The sequence below is a fragment of the Pteropus vampyrus genome, unplaced genomic scaffold (assembly GCF_000151845.1).
Source record: "Pteropus vampyrus isolate Shadow unplaced genomic scaffold, Pvam_2.0 Scaffold100, whole genome shotgun sequence".
Taxonomy (NCBI): Eukaryota; Metazoa; Chordata; class Mammalia; order Chiroptera; family Pteropodidae; genus Pteropus; species Pteropus vampyrus.
The window spans coordinates 1,027,720-1,033,736 of NW_011888881.1; the positions used below are offsets into that span (position 1 = coordinate 1,027,720).

General features: G+C 53.0%; 1 pseudogene; it reads left to right on the forward strand.

Moving 5' to 3' along the window:
* Positions 1-5,030: 5,030 nt before the first annotated feature.
* LOC111742756 lies at positions 5,031-5,150 on the forward strand (annotated as a pseudogene).
* Positions 5,151-6,017: the final 867 nt, after the last annotated feature.

Below are 6,017 nucleotides of genomic sequence, written 5' to 3' on the forward strand. Positions count from 1 at the left end.
GTGCTTACTTCAGATATTTGTCAACGATTAGGATCTGAAGAGAACCAAGCTCCAGGAAAGGCACGACAGGAAAAGAAGTATGCCATCGTTCATCCACCCACCCATCCGTTCACTCGGTGAAAAACGTCTCCTTACCACCAACTGCACTCAGGTAATCGACGGGCCCTGGGGATGAAGACATGGCTGGGACACAGTCTGACACACAAGTCGCTCTCCGCCTGGTGTGAAGAGGCGTTTCACCGGCTCGCTGTAAGGAACCGTGGGAAATGCAAGGGGGATGTGGCACGGAATGGGGCGGTGGCACCCGGCCCGCTGCGGGGAACCAGGGAGGACGAGCTAGCGGGCCAGCGATGGGGAAAGTCACCTCGGGCTCGGCCAACAGCTGGGGCACAGGTGACAAACAGCTCCGTGCGCCAGGAAGCAGAGCGAGGGGTGGACAGTGTGCGTGGGGAGGGCCGGCCCGCGTCTTCCTTCCCTGGCTGTGCCTGTCCCCTCTTGTCCCTTCCTGGGGAACTTCCAAGGATACCGCCACGGGGTCCTAGAATTCTAAGATCAGTAGTTGCGTCGTGATCCGTGCAGTAAGAGAGGGACCGGGGAAAGAAGACAGCTCAGAGGGAAAAGTAAGGGACACTTCGCCTCAGAGGGCGTCACCAGAAAAAAAATCACAACATGGCTTTTACTCACAGAAGAAAACGGAGACCGTCGAGGAAAGAAAGAAAAGAAAAAGAGCCGTGAGCGAGTCCGGGACGGGCTTCGGAGCCCGGCAGGAACTCCCACCCAGCCAGCCCCCGGCGCCAACCCCCGGGCACATGCCGGGTGTCCTGGGCCGCCTGGCTGCACCCGGCGGGCCTGGTCCCCGAGCTCGGCTCCAGGCCTCAGGTGCTCGGAGCTCAGCCCGCCCATCGGTGAGACACTCCGCCTCCTGGCTCTGTGTAAGGAAGACGTTCTCTTCTGATCCAGTTTTCGTACCAAACGTCAGAAAACTCTGTAGGCCGGCACGGGCACCGGGCACCGGACACCGGACACCGGAGTGAGTCTCCCATGGGGGAAGGGGGTGCGGATGGGGCCTGTTTAGAGTTTGAATCACAATGCTGACTCTAAGGGTGGGACTTCTTGACATCGCCTTTCCTGTCCTGTAGGAACATCGGACAAACACAGAAAATGACAATGCCTACCGAGGGCAGCCTGGGATGAAGATCTAACAGGAACGGCCTCAGAATCCTCAGGAGGGAGGGAGAGAGGGAGGGAGGAAGGAAGGAAGGAAGGAAGGAAGGAAGGCACACCCAAGGAACGCGACGGTCTCCTCTGCTGGATGCCGACCACAGGCGACTGGGAGAGGATGGGTTTCAGAAACGGTTAACATCAGAGCAGACCTCCTCCTGGAATCTCCAAACCGACGTTCTGGAATCTGAATCATCCAGGCGACGAGGGAAATCTAATGTTCTATGTCGTTGCCCAAAGTCTAACAGGGCCCCTGAGGGATTCGATTCTTGATTTCCATGCATTAACGAAGAACAAAAGACATGTTGAAATCTTACATTCTATTTTTCCCCGTTTTTCATTGTCCTGAAGAGCAAAGCACTATATTATTCAGGGCAAGGTTTTGCATATAATATCGAATAAATCTGAAACAATTTCTGTGACAAAATTTAGATTATTGTAGAACTGATACTTGGGGCAGGGGAATGCTTAAGTGATCTGAGTATCAATACTCAAAAAAAGAGTTTGTGCATTTCCAGTAAAACTACAAGAAACTTGTCTGATAAATGGAGAGACACGGTCCAAGATTGAAACTAAAAGTCCTAAGCATTTCACAGCGAGATGAAGATGACGGGTCCACATCCTATGAATGAGAGTAACAAAGTTTAAAAAAAAAAAAAAAAAACGACGACTTTCAGAGTTAGTCTTAGGTTCACAGCAAAACTGAGCAGGAAGTACACCATTCCCACGTCCGCCGCCCCACACGCATGCATAGCCTTCACATATGACTGTCATATGTGTCTCTGACCAGAGTGCCACGTTTATTACTCTGACGCGTCGTCACCCAAAGTCTCCCCTACAGCGCACGCTCGTGTTCCACGCTCCATGGTTCTGACAATGCACCCACCGTTAGTGTCACACAGAGGAGTTCCCTGCTCTGAAACCTTCCGTTCGTCCCCCTCCGTCCCCCCACCCGCTGGACAACTACTGACCCTTGAACTGTCTCGCAGCTCTGCCTTTTCCAGAACGTCACGGAGTCGTAATCGTACAGTACGTAGCCTTTCCGGACTGGCTTCTGTCACTGGTCACGTGCATCTAAGTTCCCTCCATGTCTGCTCATGGCTCGACAGCCACTTCTTTTCAGCACGAAGATTCTGTGGTCTGGATGGACCACGGTTTATTCACCCGTCCACCTACTGAAGGACATTTCGGTCGTCTCCAAATTCAACGATTCATGTTTAAGCTCCATTTTTATACAGTAGCCATCTGGGATCGATCGCCGAGTGTATTTATTTCCTCATTGATTCAGAGGCCGGGGCAGCGCAACCTTTACCCGACGTGACTTCCCTCAACGGCAAACCCAGCAGACGGCCGGCCTGGCTTTGACGCTCCCGCCTCTACGAAACAACTCGGCGTTTCCACGGGGCAGCCCGTTCCATCGCGGGATTGTCTCTCCTTATTATCAAACAGTTCTTAATGCTGGACATTTTCCACCTCTCCCCAGATAGGCCTAGTTCCTTCCGGGCGCTCTTCTCAATGTATTTTTTCAACTAAACTCTCAGTATTATTTCTATGGTTTAAGGAAAAAAGTAACAGAATTGTTGGTCTTACCATTTTTTAAATTCACTTTTGCAGTTTGTTCTCTTAAAACATTCACAGCGATCAGAGACTTTGAGACGACCAACATGACAGCTCGCGGGCTTTTTTTCCCGGACGAGCATGGCTAATTCCCTGAAGTTCGCTCACGGTGCGAGTGTCCCACACGGTGCGAGTGTCCCACACGGTGCGAGTGTCCCACGTGGTGCGAGTGTCCCACACGGTGAGAGTGTCCCACACGGTGTGAACGTCCCACGCGGTGCGAGTGTCCCACACGGTGCGAGTGTCCCACACGGTGCGAGTGTCCCACACGGTATGAGTGTTCCACACGGTGCGAGTGTCCCACACAGTGAGAGTGTCCCACACGGTGTGAGTGTCCCACGTGGTATGAGTGTCCCACGTGGTGCGAGTGTCCCACGTGGTGCGAGTGTCCCACGTGGTGCGAGTGTCCCACGTGGTGCGAGTGTCCCACACGGTGCGAGTGTCCCACACGGTGTGAGTGTCCCACGTGGTGCGAGTGTCCCACGTGGTGCGAGTGTCCCACACGGTGCGAGTGTCCCACATGGTGCGAGTGTCCCACACGGTGAGAGTGTCCCACACGGTGTGAGTGTCCCACGTGGTATGAGTGTCCCACGTGGTGCGAGTGTCCCACGTGGTGCGAGTGTCCCACACGGTGCGAGTGTCCCACACCGTGCTGGCCACCGCCTTTCGACACGCTTCACTTTGTCTAATTTTCCCTTCGGCGTCAGGCACCGTCTTCCACGAGCAACCGCAGGGACACCAAGGGGACAGACGCCTGGCATGCACGGGCATGGCTTCGGTTTCTGCCTTGCTGGCACAGCCCTCCGAGACCACATTAAACCTGCGGTTAATTGGAACTCGCTCCTACCCCGTCTGCTCTGCTATTCATCATTATCTTTTCCCTTGTAAACTTCCTCCTGCTACGTTTGCTCCATTGTATTGATCTGTCACCGTAAGTTTGGAACCTGTATCTACTCTTCAGAGTATTAGCTCGCTCACCCTGTTTTACGGTATTTGTGATTTTGCTCAGTTGCATTTAATTCATTAGCTCAACTAATATGTATTCGGTGTCAATTATGGTGCCAGGTTCTCGGCTGGGCTTTAGGGAAACATAGCAAAAAAGTGGTCTCTATTTTTAGGAAGTACATGGCATAGTGGGAATGACAGGTTATAACCGATCGGACTAATGAACGTGTAAGTTCAAGCTGACATAACTGTTCTGATGTGTTAAAAATACAACTTCGTTGGTGCCTATAACCCAGTAGTCAGATTTCCCCAGAGAAGGGGTGAGTTGAGTTGAGCTCCGACGGACACGCAGAAGTTAGGCAGACAAAGGGTGGCGTGGGGAGGGCTTCTCGCCAGAGCCCAGGCCCTGCGGGAGAAGGAAGCGTCGCACGGGGCGGGGGTCCGTGAGGCCCGGCGTCTGGAGAGGCGGCACGGGAGGCTCATGCACGGTGACGCTGCAGATGGCGGCAGGGCTGGCCCACGCACAGTCTTTGGGGGCCGGTGCTTCTAGTCCACAGAGTCTCTCTGAAGCAGACGCCTCTATTATGAACTTTACCCTTATTTCCTCCAATTTTCAGAGCCCCCCTCCCTTGGTCAAGGCCAAACCCCTTAGCTTGCCAAACAAGGTCCTCAGAACTTGACTTTTGTCTTCAGATGTGTCTCTGATGGCTCCTTGCTGCGAACATCGCGCTCCTGCAGAAACAACAGACCAAGTGACACATCTTCTCGTCCCTCTGCCTTCACCCGGACCCCGCTCCCCTCCGCACCAGCCTCGCTTATTCCCAGAAAACAGACACGCGGACAAGCGCACGGCCACGCGGCGTCCCCTCAGGCAAGGGCCACGTGTCCTCGGTGAGGCTGCAATTTCCCAGGGGGCAGCAAACATCCATGTTACTTCCTTTGAATGTCAGACAGCGTCTATACAATTTCCACACACGACAAGTGTCTAGTTCACGTTGACGGACTGTATGAGCGGCCTCCCCCACGAGCGCCCCATCGAATAAGATTTCCGCTCTTGCCGTGTGGCAGGTGCGCCAGCCATGCCTGGCGGGTCTGAGATCTGGCTTCTGCAGCACAGACACAGCGGGGTCTGCTGTGTCAGCGGCAAACGGGGAGGTGTATGGCTCCCCCTCCCTGACGCTTTAGGGCAGCATTTTACAAAACATGTTCCACGCCGTCTCTAAGTGACGTCTAAAACAGTTCATTGTGTCTATGGCCATGTCAGCCTGAACGAGCCCGATCCCATCTGATCTCGAGAAGCTAAGCAGGGTCGGGTCTGGTTAGTACTTGGATGGGAGACCACCTAGGAAGACCAGGTGCTGTAGGTGTAAAAAATAAAAAAATAAAAAATAAAATAAATAAATAAATAGAACAATTCCTTGAAAAGGTGTTCCTTGGCCACGCGTGTTTGCAGATACCAGGTTATATACGAATTCAATTTGCAGAACGTCTCAGAGCATCAACCTAGCAGTGGGTATTTTGATTGTCCAAGAGACATTCATTCGTTCATTTAACAAATATTAGGAATTTATGTATTGTAAGCGCTAACAGATACGTGCTGGCGAATGATTAAAAATCAGCTCTCAAGGAGGAAAAAAATCCCAAATGCCCCTGATTTCAAGTTATCGATGGAACATCACTGAACTCTGAGTAGGCGCGACATGCACACGGTTGGCCCTTTCCAGCCGGGTCAAGCCGGTGTCGGCACAATGGGTGACAACTGACGATGACTGCAGCAGCCGTGGTGGCTGCACCTGCAGCAGCTGTAGCCTAATGGAGATGACATAAAATAAGCCCCCGGATGAGCCGCTGCATGAGGCTGGACAGTAGAGGGGATGGCCAAGGGGCAGGACAGAGCCCCAGGGGACAGAGACTCACTGAGAAAGGAAAGGCCTAGAGACACCTTGAGTGCCAGGTCAGACAACACTGGCCAGAGTTGGTCACACTAGGACAGATGGAGCCCGTCCCAAGGCACGTTCTGCCGTGAGGAAGGATCCCGTATCTGCACTGTCCAGCATCACGGTCACCAGCCACGTGTGTCTACTGAGCACTTGAAACGTGATAGGTAATGTGACAGAGGCACCGAACTTCAAATCTTATGTCATTTGAATCCATTTAATTTAAATCGAAATAGTCGCGTGTGGCTTCGACCACCACGATGTGTGCTGAGGCTCTAGAGGGCCTTAATGGCAGGG